The sequence below is a fragment of the Macaca fascicularis genome, chromosome 3 (genome assembly GCF_037993035.2).
Source record: "Macaca fascicularis isolate 582-1 chromosome 3, T2T-MFA8v1.1".
Taxonomy (NCBI): Eukaryota; Metazoa; Chordata; class Mammalia; order Primates; family Cercopithecidae; genus Macaca; species Macaca fascicularis.
Window position 1 is genome coordinate 43,836,558 of NC_088377.1, and position 26,304 is coordinate 43,862,861.

The following is a 26,304-nucleotide window of genomic DNA, read 5'->3' on the forward strand; positions in this document are numbered from 1 at the left end:
AGGATGATTGGATGGGTGGATGGACAGGTGAATGGATGGATAGACGGGTGAATAAATGGATGATAAAAGGATGGATGAATGGTGGATGGATGGATGATGGATGGATGGACAGAAGAATGGATGGATGGATGGAAGGATGAACAGGTAAATAAATGATGGAAGGATGAATGGATGGGTGGATGGACAGAGAGTGAACAGCACAGGGGTCCTCCTGCATCCCTTGCCACTCACCTGGATGTACAGGTCACCAGCTCGCTCTGCCGCAAGATGTAATAGATCTTCCCTGCTTGCAGCCAGGCATACGCCTCCTTCTCTTTCCTCTGGAGGTCAATGAAAATCCCCAGACTTCGTTTGGTGTAGTCCAGAGCAGATTTGTAGGCCCTGGAATCAGACACAGGTGTCAGAACAAGGGCTCTCATCCTCCTGGAACCAGTCTGCCTCCACCCGTGGGTGTGGTGACAGATGAACCTGGAATGTGGGGACTGGGAACGGCCCTCTCGTGTGTGCAGTGTTCTGCCCTTCCCAGGCTGCTGGGAGGGCCAGGGTGAACACACACGGCATGGAAAAGATGAAGGACATCCTTCTGAGGGAATCGAGCATCATGCTGCCCTGTGGCAGGAGGAGTGTGCTAGTCCATCTCCCCTGCCTCCCAGACATGGCCTGTGTCTTCTCCAGATGCACCAGGAGCCGTTAGTGTTCAGAGGCTATCTGGGCCGATGGTTCCCAAGGTGTGCAGGCATCACAGTCACCCGGAGGCCGGTCTGTACAGACTGCTGGCCCTGCCCCCAGAGCTTCTGGTTCCACAGGCCTGGGGCAGGCCCTAGAACTCCCACTTGCCACAAACTCCTAGGTGACATGGATGCTGCTCTACTGGTCCAGGGACTACACTTTGAGAAGCATGGCTCTAGCACACTGGCCCATTTCCTTCTGTGAACCTGAGGCCAAGACTGGAGCCAGTCTCCTGGGTCGCCATGGAATCTGGCTCCTTCCCTGCTCTCTCAGTAAGTCCAACACTCGAGGGGGTGTGACTGCAGCAATGTCACTGGGCCCTATGGGTGGGGTGGCCAGGGCCATGGTTACCCCACCAGGTCAGGATGCTTGGGGGAAGCCGAGTAGGCCACTTATGGGACGTGAGACCTTGGAAACCGTGCCCCAGGGAAGCAGGTGACACAACTGGCTCTGTCTTCTGTGGGAGAGAAGCCACAGGTGGCTGCTGTGGTCACATTTAAGGGGACAGATGAAGGCCAGGAGGGAAGATTCGGGGCAGGCAGAGGTCAGACGACAAAAGCCACCACAGTAGGAAGAACAGCCCAGAGTGCACGTACTGCCTCTGCTGGGGTTGAGATGACCTTTGACCTAACAAGGGAGGCTCAAGCTGGGACTCACGGGCCAGCAGCAGCCCTGGAACGACCCCAGGCCCACCAGCTCAAAGCATCTGATGCCAAAGAACCAAATGATCAAAAGGAGAGGGGCTGCTGGCGCCCTGGGCCAGCTTCCCTGTGCCCCTCTCCCTGCCCTGCCTGCCCCCACCTCCACCACTGCAAAGCCAGCCCTTACTGCTCCATGCCCAGGGACAGGTAGAGCTGACTGATGGTCTTCAGGATGTGCCCCTCCAGTACCTTGTCGGCCACCTTGCGGGCCAGGGAGAGCTGGAGCTCATGGTAGATGACACACTGGGCCTCGCTGGGCATGACGGCGCTGTAGAAGTAGCACAGCCGCTAGACGGCCTGCAGCTGGCCTGGGCAGAGGACAAAATGGAAGACGTTAGTCTCCCAGCATCGAAGCGAGGCTGGCTGGGGTCGGAGACCCCGGTGCCGTGCTTGCCTCTTTCATACCTCTGTGAGCCTGGGCCCCATAGGCGGGGAGCCTGAGTGCAGGCCGGCCATGTCTGCCAGGGCAGACACCGAGCACACCGTGACATGGGCACAGCTTGATGCAGATGCTCATGGTACAGGCCGGCCTTCTTTACAACTCCCAGGGCCGAGGTCCTGGCCAGGCTCGGCCCCTGCACCAGGCCATCTATTTCTGCTTCACAAAGCCCCTCTGGCCAGGACCAGGGCCGCCTTCAGCCTGAGCTGATGAGGCCAGGGGCACAAGTAGCCCCTGTCGCAGATGGAACCCTGAGAGAGCAAAGCCAAGCGTCATGTCTGCCACACACGGCATCATGTTGGGGGAATGGGGTTCAAAGCCGGCCCCTGGCGTTCCCACACATGCTTCTCTCATGGCACCAGGCTCCAAACCCACAGGTTCACTGGCCTCTCCCAAAGCCAGGGCACTGGGAACGGTCAAAAGCTTCTGATTTTCTAGTGTCAGAAACATTCCGCAGATTAACACCGGAAACCAGGTACGCCGAATGGACATCTGTCACACACGCCACCCAACAACAGCTGAATACACCGTCCTCTCGAGCACCCATGGGACATTCCCCATGACAGACCATGTGCCAGGCCACAAAATGAGCCTCAGTGAATGGAGAAGGACTGAGACCAAAGCAGAGGTGTTCTTCAGCTGTACTGGCACGAAACTGGAAATCAACAGTGAAGGAAATGTGGGAGATTCAAAAATACGTGGAAATTACACACTGCTAAACAACCAGTGAGTCAAAGAGACCATCAGGGAAACCGAAAACTAATTTGAGAAGAATGCAAACAAATGCACAGCCCGGGCCAGCGCAGTGGCTCACGCCTCTCATCCCAGCACTGTGGGAGGTCGAGGCGGGAGGATCTCTTGAGTCCAGGAGTTTGAGATCAGCCTGGGAAACATGGTGAAATCCCGTCTCGCTCTATTAAAAAAAAAAAAAAAAAAAAATTAGCCAGGTGGGGTGGTGCACATCTGTAATTCCAGCTACTCGGGAGGCTGAGGCATGAGAATGGCTTGAACCTGGGTAGAAGGTGCAGCGAGCCAAGATTGCACCACTGCACCCCAGCCTGGGCAATAGAGCACAACTCTGTCTTTAAAACAAAAAAAAAATAGCGCAGCGTATCAAAAATTCCAAGATGCAGCTAAGGCAGCACTGAAAGGGAAATTTATAACTGTAAATGTCTACATTCAAAGAAAGAAGAAAAATCTCAAGTCAATAACTTAACCTTCCACCTTGAGAAACTAGAAAAAGAACTAAACCCAAAGTGAATAAAAGGAAGAAAATAATAAATGTGAGAGTGGAAATGGGAAGTAAAAATACAGAGAATGGAAAAACAAAAGAGATAATCAACAGAACCGAAGGTGGGTTTTTTGAAGATACTAACAAAATTGACGAATATTTCTCCAGACTGACCAAGAAAAGAAAGACGGGACACAAATGACTAAAATCAGAGACTGAGCACCATGGCTCACGCCTGTCATCCCAGCGCTTTGTGAGGCGGAAGTGGAAGGATCGCTGAGGCCAGCATTCAAGACCAGCCTGGGGGAACATGATGAGACCCCATCCCTAATAAAAATAAATAAATAAAAACCCAAGTTTCTAAAATCAGAAATGAAAGAGGAAACATTATTGCCGACCTGACAGAAATAAAAGGATTCCATGAAAACACTACGAACAATTGTACACCAAGAAATCAGACCATCCAGACACAACAGCCACACTCCTAGAAGGACACAAACTACCGAAAGTGACTCAAAAATGACCCCAAGGAAGCATGTGGGGTATCAGCGGCACCCTCGGTCTCCTCGACTGTTCAGCTCAGGGTGGGGAGACAGGGAAGCATGATCCCCGTTCCCTGGCCTGCATTTCCAAGTCTGAATCCCCCAGCACGCCGGGGAGGGCCTCGTAGGAGGAGGTGCCACAGGCTGTTGTGCCAGGAGCCACCGGAGGCTGCAGTGGGGGCTGGGGCGCTGGGTTCCTGGAGGGTCTCCTTCCAGTCAGAGAATGCCCCTGGGGAAGAAGCCTGGGTCAGAACCCCCCACCCCTCCTTGGGCAGATATATGGGACCAGGGCCCCTTCACATGGTCCTTTCCAAAATCTCATCCCTCCTGGGGCCAGGAGTGGGTGCCAGGCCTGTGCTGGGAAATGGGCAGGTTTGGTCACAGCCCCTGGGGCTCTGGCCCAGGCCACAGGAGGCACCTCTGAGTGGTCTCACGATGCCATGACAAAGCGCTGCAAGACAGAGGGGACTCAACAGTATCCCTCGACTCAGCCATTTTCCTGGACTCAACTTCCTCATCTATCCTCTGCGGCCTAGATTTCAGACAGCCCTGCCCACCTACTGTCCGTTCACTGCTCAGTCTGCAGTGACTGTTCGATAGCACCCCATGGCTCCCCAGTGCTCTTGGGGAAAAGGCCAAGCCACAGCCTGAGGCCCCAGGCCCTGCTTAGCTCTCCAGAAGAGCTTCTCACCATCCAGCACCCAACCCACCCGCTCCCAACTCTGCACCTCCCTGCATAAGCCCTGCTCACTCACCCCCGCTCATACCCCACTCATCCCTGCTCACACTCCCGCTCACTCACCCCACTCACTCATCCCCGCTCACACCCCACTCATCCCCGCTCACACTCCTGTTCACTCACACCCCATTCACTCACCCCCACTCACACCCCACTCATCCCCGCTCACACTCCCGCTCACTCACCCCCACTCACACCCCACTCATCCCCGCTCACACTCCCACTCACTCACCCCCACTCACGCACCGCTGCTCACAACCCACTCATCCCCGCTCACACTCCCGCTCACTCACCCCCATCTCACCTCCGCTCACTCACCCCAACTCACTCATCCCTGCTCACACTCCCGCTCACTCACCCCCACTCGCACATCCCTGGTGCTTCACACAGGCTACACCACCAGCCCCTCCCCCACCACCTATTACTTGACTAAATCCTCTCAACCCTCTGGTCCCACACTAAAGAGGCTTCCCTAACCCGGGGCCAACTGGTGCCCCGCCATCACGCCACTCACACTTTTGTGGCTTCTCTGGCCTGAAGCTCCCATTCCCACACTCAGTCCCTGCCACCCGAGGACTCCACAAGCCCCATTTGTGGGTGGGGCCTGACACACTCTGCATGAACTGCTCTGCGGCTTTGGGCAATCACCCACCCCCTGTCCCCTGTGAAGTGGGATGACAGGTGCGCAGGCTGCCAACATACCAAGCAGATCACACGGGCACAAGAACCGGTGTCAGGGCCTGGCTCATGGAGGGGCCCCAAGTCCCAGCACAGCAGAGCCTGCCTTGATCCCAGGGTTATGTCTAGGGATTCCCAGCAAGCAGGACTTTCCATGCTCAAGGCAGGATGGTCCCTGGGCAAACCAGGAAGAGCTGGCTGCCTCAGTAGGGCACAGAGGACCTGGCCCTGCATGGGAACCGCCTGTCTCCAGGGCGCTTGCCAACATCTGCTGCTGGCCATGACTCAGCACTTTTGATGGTGGAAAAACCACCACTTGTTTCCGAATCACAAACCCCAGGTGTGCCCTGACCTGAGTGGCCCCGGAAGGCGCACAGGGGGAACTGGGGCACTCACTCTCCACATGGCCCATCTCCACGGCGACCAGAAGGGCCCACTCATAGTAGCCCTTGTCCTGCTGGGCTGGGCCCTGGTGGGTGCAGAGGTGGCCCAGCTACAGGAGCACGTGGGTGAAGTCCTGGCCACACTCCCTGCAGGGCAGCCTCGGAACAGCCGCACGGCCTCCAGGAGGTAGTGCTGGGCCAGCCTTCTGGCACCCCAGAGCAGGCACAGGGTCCCGAAGTTGGCCAGCACCACTGCCTGGTTCCTCCGCTGGCCCAGGTACCAAGCCGCCCGTAGGGCGCAGTAGTAGCCCTCGGCTGCCTGCCTCGTCAGGCCTGTCCTCTTCAGAGCCACGGCCACCATGTTGGCAATCACACCCTCCTGGTCCTCGCTGGCCACCACTGCATCCTGGATAGACTGCAGGATGTTCAGGGCCACCGGGCTCTGTCCATGAAGCACGTGCAGCCAGGCCAGGGCCACCAGGGGGTCCACGATGGCACAGACTCCGGCAACAGCACTGGCTTCCACCGCCTGTGTCATGAAGGTGATGGCTGGGCCGTGATAGCCACGGTGGCTGTACAGTTGGGCCAGGCTGGCGTGGAGAAGGCCGCGCAGCACGTGGCCTGTGCCCGGGGTTAGGGAGGCCAGCGCTCGCCTGAGGTAGTGGGAAGTCTGGGTGGGGCGGCTGTGGGGCTGGAGGGCGTTCTGGAGCAGCAGGTTCACGCTTCTTAGTGAGCCGGCCAGCGAGTCCTGTGTCCTCAATGAGGCCACCATGACACAGGCTCAGCACGAGGTGGGGCAGGCACTTGCGGCCAGGAGTAGGAGCCAGGAGTAGATGTCAGCCAGCAGTAGGGAGCAGTCTGAGAGCCACGCAGCCTCTGGGGCTCCCGAGTCCCTGTGCAAAAGCAGCAGCAGCTCTAGGAAGGGCAGGGCCTCCTCGAGCTGCTTGAGGTGCACATGGTGCCTGGCCAGCAGGAAGCAGGCCCGGGCCGCGGCCTGCAGGCTCTGGCCACCCACCATCTGCTGCAGGGCCAGCTGCAGGAGCTCTCCCTCCACCTCGGTGCTGCAGATGTGACCCAGCGTCCCCAGGAGCAGGGCCATGGCTTTGGGAACCACCTGTGTACACTTCTCCGTTCTGCTTCCGGTAAATGCTGGCCAGGTTGGCGTACACAGCCACCACCAGGAACAGGTCCCCAAAGCTGCCCTCCAGGGACCCCAGTGCTTCCTCCAAGTACACCCGGGCCCGGGACAGCTTGAGCCTCCTGCTGCACAGCCGCCCCAGGAGGAAGCAGAGTCTGGCCAGGGCCATGAAGAGGCCAGCTTTCTTGGCCACCCCTCGGGCCTGTGCCAGGCGCCCAGTCAGCTCCTCCTCGTCGCTAAAGCTGCAGAACATGCCGCTCAGCCATGGCCATGCCACACCGTACAGGCCACAGAAGCTGGCCTTGTACCCGGGGGCGTTCAGGAACACAGCAGTGAGGTCAGGGCCTCTGGGTCCTCCCAGTCGTCCTCAGCTTCCAAGAAGAAGGAAGGCTCCTCGGGGTCCTGCAAGCTCATGTTGCTGGATGCCGCACAGAGACCCCAGGATGCTGGCTCCTGGGGGCAGCCTGGGCAGGTCTTGCATTGTTCTAGAACATTCTTCACCTTCGGCAGGGTCGCCTGTGGCTCCAGGCCCAGGCAAGGTGGAGGTATTTCTGCAAGTCACAAAAACACCTAGACAGATTAGAGTTCAGCATTGAGTCCTTGGTCCACTGGGGACAAGGTCCCCACATCCCCCCTCTCTGTGTCCCTGGCACAGCTTGCCATGAGCCCTTGAGAATTATGTGCAATGCAAACCCGGGCCTGGAGCACATAGGAACTCCGGCACTATGGGGACAGAGAGAACACGCAGGCCCGTGGCCCGACTCTCCTACAAAATCACCCTCCTGTCCTGCTTTGTCGCCCACCTCACAGCATGGTTTTAGGAGACTATGTCAGCTCAGTGATCCCTCAGAGATGCCTTTCCCTTTAGAAAGAATCAAAGCCTTCTAACTGGACCCATGTATATGCAGCACTACAACTACAAATGTAACTTTTGTCAGCATATTGGGCCCCCCGGTGGGGTACAGGAATCCATGAAATCCTCAACAGCCAATCAGAGCTATTGATCAGCTCAAAAGCTGCTATGCAAAATTGGTAAAGCCACTGACGGCACAGGACAGGGCTGTTGTACCCATGTACCCATCTCCGTGCAGGGAAACGGACCATCGCTGCAGGAAGGATGGGAAAGCTTCCAGGCCCCTGTGGCCACCTTCACCTTCAATGGTCTGAAAACCTGAAGCCCACAGTTCCTAAAGGGTTAACAAAGGCCAGCGTGCTCCAGCAGCCCACTGGTGCCTGCTGGCTTTGGTGGATTCCTAGCCAAAGCCCCCTCCTAGAGGTGAGCAAACAAGCGCATTTCCTGTTGGAAAACCTGGGATGAAAGGAGGCATTACTGGGAAGGAAAAAACTAGATTTAAACAGACTCTCTGTTTCAAGCTCACATGTAAAAAATATTTTCAGTACAAACTGCCTCCTTATTCATCTGTAAAGCCTTGGAATTAAAAAAATAAATAAATATGATTTAGAGGCAAATGTCTGACTTGACTACACTAGATTAGCTAAGAAATCTCCCCAATCCGGCAGAGGCACACAGCCCCTCCCAGCCACTACCCTGGCCTCCGGGGCAGCTGGAGAGCCACGTGCCTTTGCTCCAGTGACTTTGGCAGAGGGTGGAACCACCCCCTCCCTGAGGCAAACCTACAACAGCCTTCCCTTCCCCACTGGCTCCCCTCAGGAAGGAGCAGACCCTTCAGGGACCTCAGTTGAGGCCCCTGCAACCTAAAGCTCTGCATTCTGCTACCCGCTGAGGGCAGTGTGGCCTCCCATCTCTGAGGCGGAGCACAGGGTGAACTGCAGCTTCTCCAGGTCATGAAGAAGGAACCCACAGCTACATGTGGTCTCCAGCAGTGGAAAGGATGTCCCACCTCGGTCGGTGACCAGGCAGGGGTCAGCATGTTCATTGGAAGAAGTGTGGGACCCCACGGCCTCCAGTGCCAGAGTAGACGGGAGGTTCAGGCCCACCTCAGGCGATGTCCCTCAAGTCCCCGGCCCACACCACAGAGGGGTGACAGCCACATCCAATGCCCACTGTACTCAGCTCTGTCCCCTCCCCCGGTGTTACTCCAAGACCCAGCTCATAACCAGAGGAAGCCTGAGCCACGGGCAAAACCTACCTTGTTCCTGCGGCTGCTCGGTCTCAGCTTCCTCTACTGAGTCTGGCAAGGGAGAAAAGAGAAGCAATGAACACCCCCAGCCAGCACCTCTCGTCCCATGTCAGATTGAGCTGGTGTCGGTGTTGCAGGGTGAGAGCATTGCAGGGTGCAGGGGTTGAAAGTCATATCATCCTCTTCCCTCCTGGATCATGGGAACAACATCACTGGGGGGTGTACACTTTCTGCGATATTGGGAGTAACATCGTCTTCTGTGCCTTGGAATATTAAGGACAATATCATGGGGGGGCGTGTACATCTTCTGCAATATTGGGAATAATATTATCCTCTCTCCCTCTGCATATTAGGAAAGATATCACAAAGTGGGTGTTCACCTCCTGCGATATGGGGATTAATACCATCTTCTCCCCTTCCAGATATCAGGAAGAATATCACATGGGGGTGTACGGTGTCTGCGATACTGGGAGTAGTATCAACCTCTCAGCCTTGGAATATTAAGAAGAATATCACAGGGTGGATGTACACCCCCTGCCATATTGGGAGTAACATCAGCCTCTCCTCTCCATGGATATTAGGAACAATATCCCAGGCTGGGTGTACGCCTCCTGCTCTATGGGGAATCATATCATCCTCTCCCTTCCAGAATATTAATAACAATATCACAGGGCGGGTGAACACAGCCTGTGATACTGGAATTATTATCATCCTCTCCCCCTCCAGATACTAGGAACCATATCACAGAGGAGCTGTACCCTCCCTGGGATATTGGGAGTAATATCATACGCTTCTTCTGTGTATATTAGGAGTAATATCACCAGGTGGCTGTCCATTCATTGCTATGTTGGGAGTCATGTCATATTCTACCCCCCTGGATATTAGGATCAGTTTCACATGGTGAGTGTACACCTACTGTGATATTAAAACTAAAATCATGCTCTCTGTCCCTGGATATTAGGAACAACATCACAGGTAGGTATACACCCCCTGCAGTATTAGGAGCAATAATATGATTAATTAGTAAACATCAATGATCGATTTTAATAATTATCAGGCTGGTCTCGAACTCTTGACCTCAGGTGATCTGCCCGCCTCAGCCTCCCAAAGTGCTGGAATTACAGGCGTGAGGCACCGCGCCCAGCCAACACTTCTTGATATCCCTTTTTGGACCTCAAATTTAGCATGCCGAAAACACACTTTTGATTCCCCCTGCTATAACCCACTCCTCCCATAGTCTTCCCGATCCCAATAACAGCATCTCTAGTCTTCCAGTTACTCAGGCCAAAATCCTTGACATCATCCTTAAAACTTCTTTTTCTCTCTCTTGTCATCCAACCCATTTAAACTCTCCTTTCAAAATATATGCCAGACCTAACCACTTCTCACCTTTCTCATCATTTCCAACCAGGTCCAGCCCTCATCATAGCGCTCTGGGTTACTGCAAAAGCCTCCCAATCGCCAGCCACAGTGGCTCACGCCTGTAATCCCAGCACTTTGGTAGGCCAAGGCAGGTGGATCATCAGAGGTCAGGAGCTCAAGACCAGCCTGACCAAAATGGTGAAATGCCCCTACTAAAAATACAAAAAATTAGGCAAGCATGGTGGTGGGCGCCTGTAATCCCAGCTATCCCAGAGGCTGAAGCAGGAGAATCACTTGAACTCAGAAGACAGAGGTTACAGTGAGCCAAGATCGTGCCATTGCACTCCAGCCTGGGTGACAAGAGTGAAACGCCATCTCAGAAGGTCAAAAAAAAAAAAAAGCCTCCCAACCCACCTCTCTCCTTCCGCCTTTCACCCTGCCTGCATGCTACCTTCCACTCTCAAACATTTCAGAAAAAAAAATTATATCCACAGAGAAAGAAAGTACAAATGGGGTGAAATGTTTGGGGAATCTGAGGGAAGAGTATATGGGAATTCTCTGTACTATTTTTGCAACTTTTCCATAAGTCTGGATTATTTCGAATTCAAGAGTTAAACAAAGGAAAAAAAACACACTATCTCCCTTTGTGAATCCATCCTGTCTTTCCCCTGGCAACTTAAGGACGCTCTCAACTAACACATCTATTTTTTCATGAACACTAAAAGAACTCTTGCCTAGTATTGACTTTCTGTGCTTGGCAGTAGAAGTGTGTGTGTGTGTGTGTGTGTGTGTGTGTGTGTGTGTATTTCATATATATGTGTGTATATATATGTGTGTGGTGTGTATGTATATATAGAGAGGGAGAAATATATATATGAGTATATATATAAATATATAGTATATTTACAATGGTAATGTGTATATATATAAATATATGTGTGTGTGTAGATATATATAATACATACCCCATAGCCTGTCCTTAACCAGTTCTAAACATAGTCAGAAAAACACATACCTAAGCAGAGAATTTCAAAATAATATGATGAATATTTTGATAGAGGGATGGGTTGCTATGGAACACGCTGCTAAGACACAAAACCTCCTAGATGGGACAATGAATGAACAAAGTTTTGTACCTATAGGCACCCCTCTGATATCCCCTCAAACGTTTATAGTTATATGCATTTGCTTCCCCCAGGACCCCTATTTCATAAGGGTTAGTCCTAGAGCCTAGCAAGTTCCTACTACAGCTGGCACACATATGCCATTCAAGAAACAGTGGCGGAGTGAATGATGAGTTAAGAACCATTTGTCAGCCAGTGCTCAGTAATACAACATGCACTGGTATGCAAATTATATTTTTGTTGAAAGCAACAGCAGGATCACAAATTATCTTTCCAGAGAAAGCAAATCTCAAAAGCTTCTTTACCCTACTAAAGCACATTATAAGAAGCTCCCCTTATATAAAAGAAAACCTCCTCATTTGTTATCAATGGCGTGTAACCCTAGTAAGCCTCCGACTCTGATGACACCTCTTCCGTCCCCAGGGCTAGATAAAGGAGGTTCCGGAAACCCTGGTAGTTGTGAAGGTGGCTCCCAGCTCTGACACTCTTGAACCCTGCGGGCACGGAGGTCACACAGCAGAAGAACAACCGAGGGAAGCATCATCAGGCTTCGAATATGTTTGAACCAGAGACGGCAAATAGGCTGCAGCCAACTGAAAACACCAGAGATTCATGGTGGCCACCTAAGGGGTTATGCTCTTAAAAAACAAAAATAAAAAATAAAAATTAAAAAATTAAGAAAGGAAGGGGTCAAGAATCCATCAGGTCTGACTGAGACGTGTATCAGTGACTAACACCCCGTATGGCAAAAGTACTCCAGTGCGCTTTGGGTACTCACAGCTTCAGCAGTATTCAAAGGCGTGTGCTGCCCGAAGACTAAGCCACGGGAATACCCCCAGCAACACTGCCAGGAGAAACGTCTCACATGGATTTGGCTAGAAATACAGTTGTCTTTAACAAATTAACACTGAATAAATCCTGACTTATTAGAGCCTGTGAGAATGACATTCTCAATGATAACAGTTATCACTAAAATCTCCAAACATCTGGGATCCTGCAGGGAGGAACTGTGACAGCGCAGGCCACATGTCCAGAATGCTTCCCAGACTGCTTGTTAAAGAATAAAAAAAATGAAACCCCCTCTAAGAATGTCTTCTCTCACATTTAGCCAGTTGTTCCTTTGTGTGCATCTCTGTGCTAAAATGGCCATTCTTCCCCACAGCCTGAAGTCATATGCTACAATAAATGAGACTCACATGAAGCCAGAAACGTGCAGATGCGAGGAAACCAACACAAACGAAATGGGCTGGAGAGTGTGGCCAGGAGGATGGTACTTCCCAGGAAGCAATTACTTCATCTCTGCCCATGAAGCAGGCAGTTGTCACTGTTCCCCAGGCCCACGCCAGCCACTCGAAGTACGTTCTAACCAAACTACCTCCAACAATCAACGTCAATACACCACACAATTGGCTTCTGAAAGGACACCTTGCAACCAACAAGAAACTGTTAGCACAACTTTGACAAACTGTGCAACTAAAAACCTTGGAAAGGGATAAACACTGCCACATTTTGACTCCAGTACTGTTACGGGGTAGCACTGCAATAATTCACTGAAACAAAAGAATGAATGAGGAATACGTTTATATAGGAATCAGAGGAAGCATGACTAATCATTTAAAGAAATAGGTCAAGAAACTGCTAGGTTCAAATGCTACCGTGAGACACTGTCAGGGCCTTAGGCAAATTCACTTCTCTTGGTCCTGTTTCTAGGTTCATCAAAAACCAGCTTTGGACTAGGGAATCTGTTGCTTCCCAAACCTTCCTTCTGTGATTCCAGCCCAGATTTTAGGACTGCTCTCCCGCTTGGTATATGAAAGCCCTTTCTATGTATAATAGCAAGAGTATATTTCTGTGTTGAATGCGGTTTGGGACCTACTCTATGAGGCAGAATATCATCATGTAACTTTAAGCATGACAAGGCGCACTCTAGATAAGGATGACACATAAGATGTGGCCATACACCTGTGCATGCCTGGCAGGGAGGTGGGGAAGTCTCATTTAATGAAGCCGGGGTGCCTGTTGCACCTGAACATCCTCAGTCCACATCAAGTTCACAACGTCCTTCTGACATCAAACCACAGGCATCACATACTTTTCCATACTTTCTACCCAAGATTAAAATATGCAGAGCACCGTGATAAAGACACCTCCATTCCCAGCATGTTGGCTCTCGTTCTGTAGAATTACGTACTTTCGGTGCAAAATGGTGACCAGGTTCCCGCCGCAAGCAAGACTGGGCTCCGTGGGGACAGCGGGCCCTGCAGGAGCCACCACTCCTGTCGCCACAGTCTGATGCAGCTGCAGAGAAGCTGTGGCTGAGGCCATTCACTTTGTGAGAGAACCGCACAGGAGGGAAAAGGTAGGGAAGGTCGGGAAGAGGGCAATGTCATGCTTCTGAGCCCAAGCCAAGCCATCGCATCCCCTGTGACTTGCAGGTATATGCCCAGATGGCCTGAAGTAACTGAAGAATCACAAAAGAAGTGCAAATGCCCTGTCCCACCTTAACTGATGACATTCTACCACAAAAGAAGTGAAAATGACGGGTCCTTGCCTTAAGTGATTATATTATCTTGTGAAATTCCTTTTCCTGGCTCATCCTGGCTCAAAAAGCTCCCACACTGAGCACCTTGTGACCCTCACTCCTGCCCGCCACAGAACCCCCTTTTGACTGTAATTTTCCTTTACCTACCCAAACCCTATAAAACGGCCCCACCCTTATAACCCTTTGCTGACTCTCTTTTTTGGACTCAGCCCGCCTGCACCCAGATGATTAAAAAGCTTTATTGCTCACACAAAGCCTGTTTGGTGGTCTCTTCGCGCGGACGCGCATGACAGGCAGGTGCAGAGCCAGGAAAGGACCAGTGATGAGAACAGAAAGGAATGCGTCTCCCTGTACACACACTCGGATTTTATGACAATGTGCGCAGGGGGCTGAACTGGATGCCTGAGAACATTCCTCCAAGTTCTTTTGCTGATTTTCTAAATATTGGTGTAAAATCTGAACTCAGAAAAAATTTTTTTAAATCGCTTCAATCAACATCTTTGTCTAGTGCTCAGCATCATATCTACGTGATCATCTAGAAAACCAACTTTTGTTCTAAGGCTCACATACTCCTATAAAGTCCCAGAGATTTTACAAGGGAATGCACCTCTCATTCGCATCAAGAACACACACAACTACCATTACAGAAATGCTTAATTTGCTTACATAATTTTTTAAACACCCAGATTTGAAATACAACAGAGAAGACAACTTTTTGATAGCTCTGCTTTTCAACTGCGAACTGCGGGTGGAGAAAATAACCTGCCATGATTTCTAACCAGTCAACAACCTGTCTTCCCTGGCTGCAGTAGGAGCAATCTTTCTGAGCTCAGGATGAAAAAGACCCCAGCTGTTCAGGGGACAGATAGTCATCAGTTCTCAGCGGGCTTCCCGAGTCCCAAATCCCCATGTGATACGTGGAAGTAAAAAGCTATCAATGACCAAGCATCTGAACGCTTATCCCACCTCACCATCTGATTCTCCTGCCATGCAAATTTAAAATTCTTAAGCCTACTATCAGAGAATAGAGTTGGTGCTGCATCTGTCTTCCTAAAATTACGGATAATTACCAGCCCACAATGGCTTCTAATCAGATTTGAGTAGTCCCTTAGACAGGAAGCTAAAGTGCCTCAGCCCTAAACTGAGAAGAAAACAGAAACTGGAATGTTCTAGATTTGATTTTTTCCCCCTTGTTCTAAAGTGGCTGTTCACGAATCTCCTTCTACTGTCTTGTTTATAAAATGTATGAGAAAGAGGGAAATTCAAAGATATGATAGAAATGGCCACGTTTTCTAGGTACAAACTTCGTGAACATTATTTTAGGTGCTGGGCTTTTTCTCCACAAATTGTGAGCCTGGAGGACATTTTCCCCCTCGTGGTTACACATTCAGAGTCAGGGAAAGTGGCTTTAGCAGTAAAGAGGGGAGTGCACTGAGAAGCGACCGGACACTGAGAAGGATAGACAGGGACTCTACCTCGGTGGCCTACAGCATTCCTGGGCCTCCACCTTTACTTTTCTATCTGTACAAGGGATCTAAAGGCCCGTGATTCTAGGCCACGACAGCTCTTCATACACACATACACTAACATCACACGCCTATGTGAAAAGTTGTGACACCTGGCTGATTTCCTGAAGAAGTTATCTTGTATCATTTCTACTCATGTACTCCACCTCCTTCCAGACAAGTATCTGAGGATGATGGGCTATCCCACAGCCACGTGTATAACCTCTGCTGCTTACGATCCCTGTTCACATAGCATTTTCCAAAAGCATTTGGTGTGAAGTGACAGAAGAAAGAATAAGGTTCTTTCAGCCCATTCATTCATTCATTCATTCAACAAATATTGACTGACTATCTACGTGCCAGGCACTGGTGATATAACAGCGAACATATATTTTTGTAGGTAGAGACAGATAACAAAAAAGTATGTTAAAGAGTGATCAACGCTGTAGAGGAAAATACACCAGGAAACAGGAAAGAAGAATACCCCTAGCCACCCTACACTGGGGTGACGCTAGTGTTTACAAAATGGAAACAGCGGCCGGGCGCGGTGGCTCACACCTGTATTCTCAGCTCTTTGGGAGCCTGAGGCAGGCAGATCACCTGAGTTCAGGAGTTCAAGATCAGCCTGACCAATGCGGCGAAACCTTGTCTCTACTAAAAACATAAAAATTAGCTGGACGTGGTGGCACACGCCTGTAATCTCAGTTACTCAGGAAGCTGAGGCACAAGAATCACTTGAACCTGGGAGGCAGAGGTTGGAGTGAGCTGAGAGCGTGCCACTGCACTCCAGCCTGGGTGACAGAGCAAGACTCTGTCTCAAAAAATGTAAAAATTAAAAAAAAATGTAAACAGAGAATAAGATACCAAAAGAAAGAACATGAACGATTAATTGTAACAAAAGCCTTTGTAAACTAATACTTTCCTTCCTGGATCCTTGTCCCTTACAAATGGAAAAAAAGGGCAGAGAGGGGGTAGCATCCAAATGATGTTTTAAGATGGCTTGGGGTTTCAGATGTCTGACAGTCATACTCACGTACTTCAAGGAAAAAGCTCTAGCTCTATAAGCCATCTGGGCAATGGTTTAATGTCTTTTTTTTTTTTTCCAGAGAGTTTTAAAATACAGGAAAACTTGTGTGTTTATTTGGCTGCTCTGTGCCTGCACACGTGCAAACTCTGCTAACAGGTTTTTCCATGTTTTGCTGAATTTACCAGCTTGCCATAAACAGGCTTCCAAGTCTTAATTGTCTATAAATAGCACAAACACCCAAAAATGCAAATCAAGACAAGCTGTCCCTTCAACTGCTGCTGCCATGATGATGGCGAGCGACCATTGGCCAAATCAATACGCGGAGACTGAAGCTGTCCGGCAGAGAGCACAAGGTCGAGTGCTTTCCCCATAACATTTAAAGAAACAAGCGGAAACGGCTCTCCACACAGGACAGACACATCCTTTGTTCTTTGAATAAATACTGCCAATGCCGAAAATACTTTCTCCATCACACTATCTATATGGAATTCAACTTCCTTCCAATACCATGAGTAACGCCAGTGATAGACTATGTTTAGCCATAGTGACCCATTAGCATTCTTTTTCCTCTAAAATGTTGAAATAATAACATTGAGTGTGCACTCACGAGGTGCCAGGCTCTGAGTTTGATCTCGTCTAGTTCTCATTGAAATCCTGTAAGATCAGTACCATATTCTCTCATTTTTCATAGATGAGGAAACTGAGGCATAGAAAGGCTAAGTAAGTTGTCCATGGTCACAGGTTATTTAGAAACTTTTCTTCAAACTTTCAAAAGTTAACTACTGCCACTATTACAAATGAATTTTTGTTTGTTTGTTTGTTTTTTTGGGGACAAGGTCTTGCTCTGACCAGACTGGAGTGCAGTGGCGTGATGATGGTTCACTGCAGCCTCGACTTCCCAGGCTCAAGTGATTCTCGAACCTCAGCCTCTCCAGTAGCTGGGATTACAGGCAGGAGCCACCACATCTGGCTAATTTTTTAATTTTTATTTTTTGTAGGAATGGGGTTTCACCATGTTGCCCAGACTGGTTCCAAACTCTGGGCTCAAGAGATCCTCCCAGGTCGGCCTCCCAAAGTGCTGGGATTACAGGTGTAAGCCGCTGTGCACAGCCCTACAAATGTGACTCATACAAAGTCAGAGCAGTGAGCAGGAAGAGAACAGAGACTTCAGCGAGCCTCCTGGCTGTGGCAACACCATATCCCTCCTCCATACCGTAATGTGTCTACACCCACCAAGCTCCTAGACATTGAAGGCAGGCCAGCTCAGAGACGAAACAGCAGTCAAGAAAGAGAAGATGCAGACACGCGTCTTGATTTCAGCTCGAGCGTGCCTCTCTGCCCTGCAGCTGCACAGGCAGAAACCAGGGGCTGTGAGTCTCAGGCAGTGTGTTTGGTTCCTGGCAGGTAATCTTTTGGGAGACCATCCCATACAATTAGTGTTACACTTCTCAAAAAGGAAGTGTGACTTTTATAGAAAAATCGATTGCATTTGGGAGAAAGGCCTAACAAAACCACAAAAGGATAATACATTCATACAACAACAAATTCAATTCATCTGTCACAAACTGAAATCCCAAATCCCTCTGGGCACACAGCTGCTTTTCTGAGCTGAAATTCAACTCCAGTTGAGAAACAGGTCAACTTTTCCAAAAAGATTTCTTTTTCACATGCCTTCAATAAAAATTCCTTTCCCTCACTTGTCATTTTCCAGATTTAATGGCTCTGTTGGCCTTCCTCTCATTCAGGCCGTGAACACTGACTGCATGTCTACTACCGCCCGAACTCCAAGGGAGGCACCCTAGGGAACACAGATGACCGCAGCACAGCGACACCCTCAAGGAGCACACACGGGGAAGGCAAGATGATACAATCGCAGATTTCACACAGAAAAGAACGTGGCATCCATACCCCGTCCCATTTCTAGAAAACAACGATGCTGACTTAGTAACATTTACCAAACAGCTTGCAGTGTGGAGGCAGGCACGAGGGGGCCCCGGGGCGTGCAAGCAACGTGGAGACAGGAGACGCCCCCACGCACAAGGGCCAGCCTGGGGGCCTGCAGAAATGCCCATGCATCTGGGAAGAGGGAGAGAGGACAAGATACTTAAATGCTCCAAAATGAATAGAAGCCTCCCAAGAACTTCCCCCGAAATGGGGCAAGGATTTACAAAAGACCAAACCGAGCATGTGCAGTTACCTGAGCACAGCGCCACCAGAGCAAGCTATCAAGGAAGAAACAGGGTCCCTAGAAGCCTGAGCCTCTACTCCCAGCTCTGCAACTCATTCACCCTATGACCTTGGTGAAGGCTCTTAGCTTCTGTGAGCCACAAGAGAATCATGGAAAAACAGAAGATATGAAAGTGCTCTACCTTTTTCACAGAACTGCTGAGGGAATAAAATCAGATAACAGATTTTAAAATTCTCTGTGAATTACAAAGCAAAATGCAAACGTATGAAATCATTCTTACCATTAATAACAGCACTGTAAAATTAAGAGCAGAGTTAAGACCACAGCATTTTCCACCCCCCGACTCCCGAGAGAAATAGTGAGTCCAGCTGATGTATTTGGGCAACCCCAGTATCTAGACTTTGAGAGCCTCAAACCGCTCATGAACTCTGACAGTATCACTCCAGTCCAGTGCTCATTAAGTTCTCCAAGACAGCCAACTGACATAGAATACTACAGCTTTTTCAGCTGGGCTTGAAGCCCTCCAAGCTCACAGCACAGCTAAACAATGAAGAGGTTTTCTGCCACTAGACTCAAAAGCTGGCTTTTGTAAATTCCCATAGAAAGAACATTCAAGGCCAGGCATCGCGGCACATGCCTGTAATCCCAGCAATTTGGGAAGCCGAGGCAGGAGGATCACCTGAGGTCAGAAGTTCAAGAACAGCCTGGCCAATATGGCAAAGCCTCATCTGTACTAAAAATACAAAAATTAGCCAGGCATGCTGGTGGGCACCTGTAATCCCAGCTACTCGGGAGGCTGAGGCAGGAAAATCGCTTGAACTCAGGAGGCCAAGGTTGCAGTGAGCTGAGATCACGCCACTGCACTCCAGCCTGGGCGACAAGAACGAAACTCCATCTCAAAGGAAAAAAAAAGAAAGAGCATTCTTTTTTGCTGATGTTAAATTTCCTGTGCTTAACACAGAGAAATCATACAACACTGAAATCCTGAAAAACATATCATAAAAAGCATTTAGTGACTGAAAAGACATTCAATATAACCTGTAACAGTGAGTTCCCCTCCTCTTTCCAGCCAGCTCCACTAACGCTGTGACCCTTAACAATGCTTTCACTAACACAGAGGAAAATTAATAGGACCGCTTACCCCTCTCAGCTGACAGCTAAACCACTGTTTCTCCCTGGGCTCACTAAAGATGACCTTACCCAAAACCAGGCTGCAATGACCCTGTAGATGTTGACTAACGATTTCAAAATTCCCATATTCTTTGTCCACTCCTAAGGAAGATGAACGGAAGCCAGGTGTCTCCAAGTCAGAACTAACAGAGGCCTTAAACATCAGATGGCCCATTCCCTTCTTTGACAACCGGGGAATCTAAAGCTGAGATTATGGAATAAAACAGCCCGTTTAATAACAAAGCGAAAACCAAAGCCTAGTCACCCAACCTCTGGTCCAAAACTCCTGCAACAACCCAGCACCCATACAGGATGAGTCTCCCTAACCAGAAACTCCGAAATCCTCAACTTTTGAGTGTCGAGGTGATGCTCAATGAAATGTTCATTGGAACAGCTCAGACTCTGGATTTTTGAATTCAGGATGCTCAACCAGCAGGTATAATGCAAATATTCAAAAATCCAAAAAAGGAAAAAAATCTGAGACACTTCTGATTCCAAGAAGTTTGGATGAGGGATATTCAACCTGCATTTTTTTTTTCTCTCTAATGAAGGAAATTAAAAACGAGGCCCGAGCAAAGTCATTCAATCCATACTAAAGTCATTCAATAGTTTAATTAGTACCCATTTAAAGTTAAATGCTACCCGCAGATATTTAAAAGGATGAATACATACATGACTATAATCCCAGAACTTTGGAAGACCGAGGCGGGAGGATCACCTGATGTCAGGAGTCCAAGACCAGCCCAGCCAGCATGGTGAAACTCCATCTCTACTATAAATGCAAAAATTAGCCAGGCGTGGTGGCGCACACCTGTTATCCCAGCTACTCGGGAGGCTGAGGTACGAGAATCGCTTGAACCTGGGGGGAGCACGTTGCAGTGAGCCGAGATCACACCACTGTACTCCAGCCTGGACCACAGAGCAAGACTCTGTCTCAAAAAAAAAAAAAAAAAAAAAAGAAAGAAAAAAGAGAATTTAAATTGTGTTTTCACATGGAGCCCATGTTCCCAGAACACAAGCCCTGCTCTATGCTCCAAGGGCACACAGGGTGCCCCTTTATCTAATACTCACCGTATTCCATGGCAGCCATTAGCACGCATCTGTCCATCGCACTAGACTTCCTGCACATGAGGCAGGGATCATATATTATTACCTTTCTGTCCCCAATGTCTGGCCTAGAAGACACTCAGCAAATGATTCCTGAACTAAGTCAGTTACTAAGATATGTTAAACTTGTATTAACAAAATTGATTTACTAAGTTTGCCAATGCAGCCTTCATACCACACAGCTTAAATCTCAACCTGCGGATTTATCTTGTGTACTGCTAGATTATCACCTATTAACATTCAGGAGGCACCTAGTATGTGCTAGGCATTACTAATTGCTGGGGACCTAGCAGTGACAAAACAACATTCCTTGTTCAAAGAGAAGTTCTAATATAAAGAGGAATAGAAGGAACATGCTAGATTGATGAGAGAGATAAGAAAAGGACAGGCTGCCCTGGGAAGCACCTGGTCTTGTCTGGATGGTACATAGTTAACGAAGTCTGAGTGCTTCATACAGCATAAGGTCATCTCCTCCAAAAAGCGAATGAAGCTTTGATTCCCCAGTACCAAAAGTCATCATAAAGATGTGCACAGCCATATGCTTAGTGTAGGAAGTGAAACCAAACAAACAAAGCTCCAACTTCCAGAGGCAACGGTCCAATTATGAAATCCTCTGGTTACGTTCAATTGAAATTCAAGGTATTCAAGAGGCCAATATTTAAGTGATAAATTAACCCAACCACTTAAAACTAAAGTAGTCTTTGGTTCAAGGGGTAAGGGTATACTACCTTTTACAAATTTATTAGCTCTTAATATTTACATTTAAATATGATGATGATGGTGTAATAATAACTTTACTGAGTAGTTACTATGTGTTAGGCACCAAACTAAGCACTTTACACACACATTTGCATGATCCTGTGAGATGATCATGACCCCCTGTCATCCCATTTCATAGATGAAAGTCAGGTTTATATAAGCTTAAAAAGTTGCCCCAAATGACACAGCTAGTTAGCAAAACCCAGGCAGCCTGACTCCATAGGCCTTGTTTAAAGAAGTAATATTTATAAACTGTCCAGCACAGCGGTGGTACAAACAAGAGTTCAATAAATGCCTAAAGAGTACTTCCTACCATGAAGAAAAGGTGGAATGGGTAGAGATCAGAGTAGAGTGAGTAACCGGTAAATATACTTCATGACAGGTAGTAACAGGATGTGACATTTAGGCTGTTTCCACATTTGTTTGCATAACACTTTTTCACAGTTCTAAAGCACAAGAACCATTCTAAGCTGGTGAAAGCATAAGGCATGTCTATGATCCAGGACTCCAATTCACTGTGGATCAGGGCATCTCAACCTTTACTCAACCTTTACAGTATATCAGAACCACCTGGGGGTTTTTAACAGCACTATACCTGCCCAGGCTCCATTCCTGCAGATTCTATTTCAACTGGTCGGGAGTAAGCACACATGCTTTTTTCACAGCCCCCCAGACGCAGCTAGGTTTGCAAACCACTGTCCAAGATGCTCTCACACTTCCGCTCAGTTCAACACACACTCACTGAGATTCTAAGCACTATGAATTGGGCTAAGTTAACAAGTCAGGCTCCACTCCCTAATAATATAGACAAAGAAACCAAGATCAGAGATTTATTCCAGTCCAAACCAAACAAATTGCCGGGTGAAAAAAATGCCCTGGCATAGTTTGTCATACAAAACAACTTCCTGCATCTTCCCAGTCAGTAGCCTAGAGACTGACTCTGAGCCATGAGAATTCAGAATCAGGGGGAAATGCCAGTCTGAGGCATCTGCCACACTCCTAGCACACCCCCAAAAGCACCCAGCTACATTTCACATCCACTGTCCTAACAGGGGTCGAAATAGAGAAGAGCAGTGCAATACAGAAAACAGAGCCTGCTGGGCGCCAAAAGGCTGGGGAATTCCAGTCCTAGCCCTGCTACCAATCGGTCTACTCACGTCTCTCTGGTTCTGGTGTGGCCAACAGTTACGCGAGAGGTTGAGACATAAAAGCACAGATGTCAGGCACGCTCCAACATCCAAAATACATAGAAATTAAAAAGCATTAAGGTGATATCAAGGAATGTATAGCATCAACCAGAAAAGTATCTGAAGTATTCGTTTTCCCATTCTTAAGAAATCAAAAGTGGAAGCAGAAAATTGAGCAATCAGCCTACCAGGTTGACTGGGGCAACAGAATACACTCACGGATTCTGCTCACAACAGCGGGGGTGACAGACCAAAAGGAGAACTGCAGAGCGTCCCTCTCTCCTCTGTCCACCCATGCCACCAGTACGTGAGTGCGTCCACACGCAGCGCCCAGTCTCCTGTTCCACTGACGCCAGCGTCCACTCACCACAAGCCTACTAAGTGCCACATGTGCTACGATGCTCCCTCATCTCATCACCATAGACATCCCTGCTGGAGGTGAGTATGTGACAGACGAAAATCACGGAGGCCTAGGGAGGTTGAGACCCGCGTTCCCACTGCAGTGAGGGTGTGCTTGAGAGGGACCCCACGGCTGGGCCCTCCATGCCGCTCTACTCACTAATCACTCCCAGACCAGAGCAGCGAGGGTGAATTTTCTTCCTCTCACTATTTTCAGCCCCTTGGCTGACCCAGCATTCCCCAGAAAGCTATCGAGTTCTGGCAGCTCTGAGACCACAAAGCCATAAACGCAAGGGACACACAGCCCATCTGTCTCTAATGGGTCTTTTACTTGTCATGCTGGTCATTTCTAAGAGCAGATGGGTTAAGAAAGACTTGGCAAGTTACCACGAAATGACCCCTCCACTCTTCCCTGGGGGAAGGCTGACTAGCGAGCAGTCAGGCCGGCTTTCTTCCCCCACTCCCTGCATTCCTGTCCCCAAGGAGCCACAGACAATCCCACCAAATATAAGCAGGAGACAGCCGCCTCCTTCCTACAGCTGGAGGGGGGAAGGGTCCTCTCGGGCCTTTCTAACTGCATGAAAACCAAACTGTGAGCTGTACTGACCTGGGCCTCACCCATGTTGCAGGCGTGTACAACCCAGGTGCCCAGTGGTATCATCAGACAGAACTACGAATGTGCTTTCCATCGTTTTCATACAATGATTCCAGAACCGCTATCCACACAGCTCCACTTCTCACACATACGACGTGCTTCACGGATTACACAGCATGTTCACCATGGCCCTCATCTGCTCCTCCCAGCAGCCTTGTGTGATCCCTTGAGGATGCTTCCTCATACTGAGGTTTGAAACCAAAACTTTCCCAAGAACATCCAGCTAGTGTTAGAACCAGGATATGAGGGCTTCTGATTCAAGAACCAGTATTTGTGCCACTATTCCACATGGGCCCCTCCAGGGATTTCTGCCTGATCTTAAAATGCAGACAGCAAATCTGTCTCTCTACAGTCCTGGGGTTCCCTATAGACAAGACGTCAAACTTCTAACAGAAAGCTTATACTTATTTGGAAGGCTACCTGGGATATTTCTTTTAAGTTAGTTTGTTCATGTTTTGGAAAGATTGTTCCAATGGCAATGCGGGGCATGAAGTGTAGAAAGGATTCCATGATGAGGCAGAGAAACAATTCGGTGGCTCTTACAATGGTTCCAATGAGGCATGAGGCTCAAGCAGAAAGGACAGAGGGAAAATGCATTAGAAAGAAATGCAAAATGAAGTCCACTCAGACCCAGGATGGAAAAAAGGGGATTAAGCATGATGGTGGTTTCGAGGTTGAAAGACTGATGAACAAGGACGTCATTAACTACTGCAGAGTGGTATCTGGGGCCTGGGTGCACCAGTTTGTTTAACCATTCACCTGCTGAGCAGTCTCCGGGCTGTGTCCAGTTTCTAGACTTTATAAATAATGCTGCTATGAACAGATACATATAGGTTTTTGTGTGAACATAAGTCCTCATTTCTCTGGGATAACTGCCCATGAATGTGAGTGCTGCCTCCTACAGCAATTGCACGTTTAGTTTTTTAAGAAACTGTCAAGCTGTTTTCCAGAATGGCTGTACCATCTTCCATTCCCACCAGCCAAGTGTGAGTGATTCCGTTTCCCCGCATCCTCACCAGCATTGCTCTTGTTACTACTTTTTATTTTAGGCATTCTGATAGGTGTGTAGTGACGTGGCTTTAGTGTGCATTTTTCTGATGGCTCATGATGTTGAACATCTTTTCATGTGCTTATATGTTATCTGAAATGTCTCTTCAGGTTTTTTATTCATTTTCAAACTAGATGACTTGGTTTCACTGCTGAATTTGGATAGTTGTTTATATATTATAGATATGAGTCCTTCATCAGACATGTGGTTTGCAAATAGTTTCTCCCAGTCTCTAGCTCCTCTTTTCATCTTTATTTTGCATTTTACATTTTAGTCCATGATCCATTTTGAGTTAAATTTTGTACAAGGTATGAGGTTTCGATCAGAGTTCAGGTTTTTTTCCTATGAATAATCAGGTAGCCAGTAACTTTTTTTTAAGAGACAAGGTCTACTCTGTCACCCAGGCTGGAGTGCAATGACAGGATCAGAGCTCACTGCAGCCTCGACTCCTAGGCTCAAGTTATCCTCCAGCCTCGACTCCTGGGCTCAAGTTATCCTCCTGCCTCAGCCTCCTGGAGTAGCTGAGACCACAGGCAGGTGCCACCATGACCAGTTAATTTTGTTAGTTTTTGTAGAGACAGGGTCTTGTGCCATGTTCCCCAGGCTGGTCTGGAACTCCTAGGCTCAAGTCATCATCCCACTTATATGGGGCCAGGCAGTGGCACATGCCTGTAATCACAGCACTTTGGGAGGATGAAGCAGGAGAATCACTTGAATCCAGGAATTCCAGACCAGCCTGAGCAACAGACGGAGGCCCTATCTCTGCAAAAAATTTTAAACATTAGCTGGGCATGGTGTTGTACACCTGTGGTCCCAGTTACTTGGGAGGCTGAGGTGGGAGGATCTCTCAAGCCTATGGGGCTGAGGCTGCAGTGAGCCGTGATCGCACCACTACACTCCAGCCTGGGAGAAAGTGAGACCCTGTCTCCAAAAAAAAAAAAAAAAAAAAAAAAAAAAAAAAAAAAAAATAGAGCATCACCCATATTAAAGACACACATTGTCTTTTTGAAAATTTAATTACAGTTATATAATGGACATGTAAAATGTCCAGTTTGAAAGGTTGAAACATATATAACTCTAAGTATTCTTACCTTAAAATTCTGATTCCTGCCTAAGGTATCGCATACTGTTTACATAAGTATCACAATCCCTGGACAACAACTAAAAATGTGTACGAGGGAGAAAAATGATCATATATGCCTATTAATTAAGGTACATTTCCCCCTTATTACATAAAAAAGTCATCACGGCAAACCCCTGTGACTGTATCTAAAGCAAGCCTACAGTTTTACTTCTCCGTATTATAAAATGCAAGGCTACAATTCAAATACTAAGCACTTCCTGAAGCCAACTGTAGTTTACTTAAAATAAATGCCTAGGGTCTATATCAAAAATACGAAAAAGCTAGCTACTTCATAGCCATTCCAATCTAAGTTCAGCTTTTCTTTTTTAATTGACACATAATTGTGTACTGTACATATGTATGAAGTACACATAGTGATGTTATAATACATGTAATGTATGTGATCAGCATAATTAGCATATCCAC

At 48.5% G+C, this 26,304-nt stretch overlaps 1 pseudogene; it reads right to left on the bottom strand.

Annotated features, from left to right (window-relative positions):
• The window catches only part of LOC135969942 (SH3 domain and tetratricopeptide repeat-containing protein 1-like), a 36,203-nt pseudogene that overhangs the window by 6,306 nt on the left and 3,593 nt on the right, over window positions 1–26,304 (bottom strand).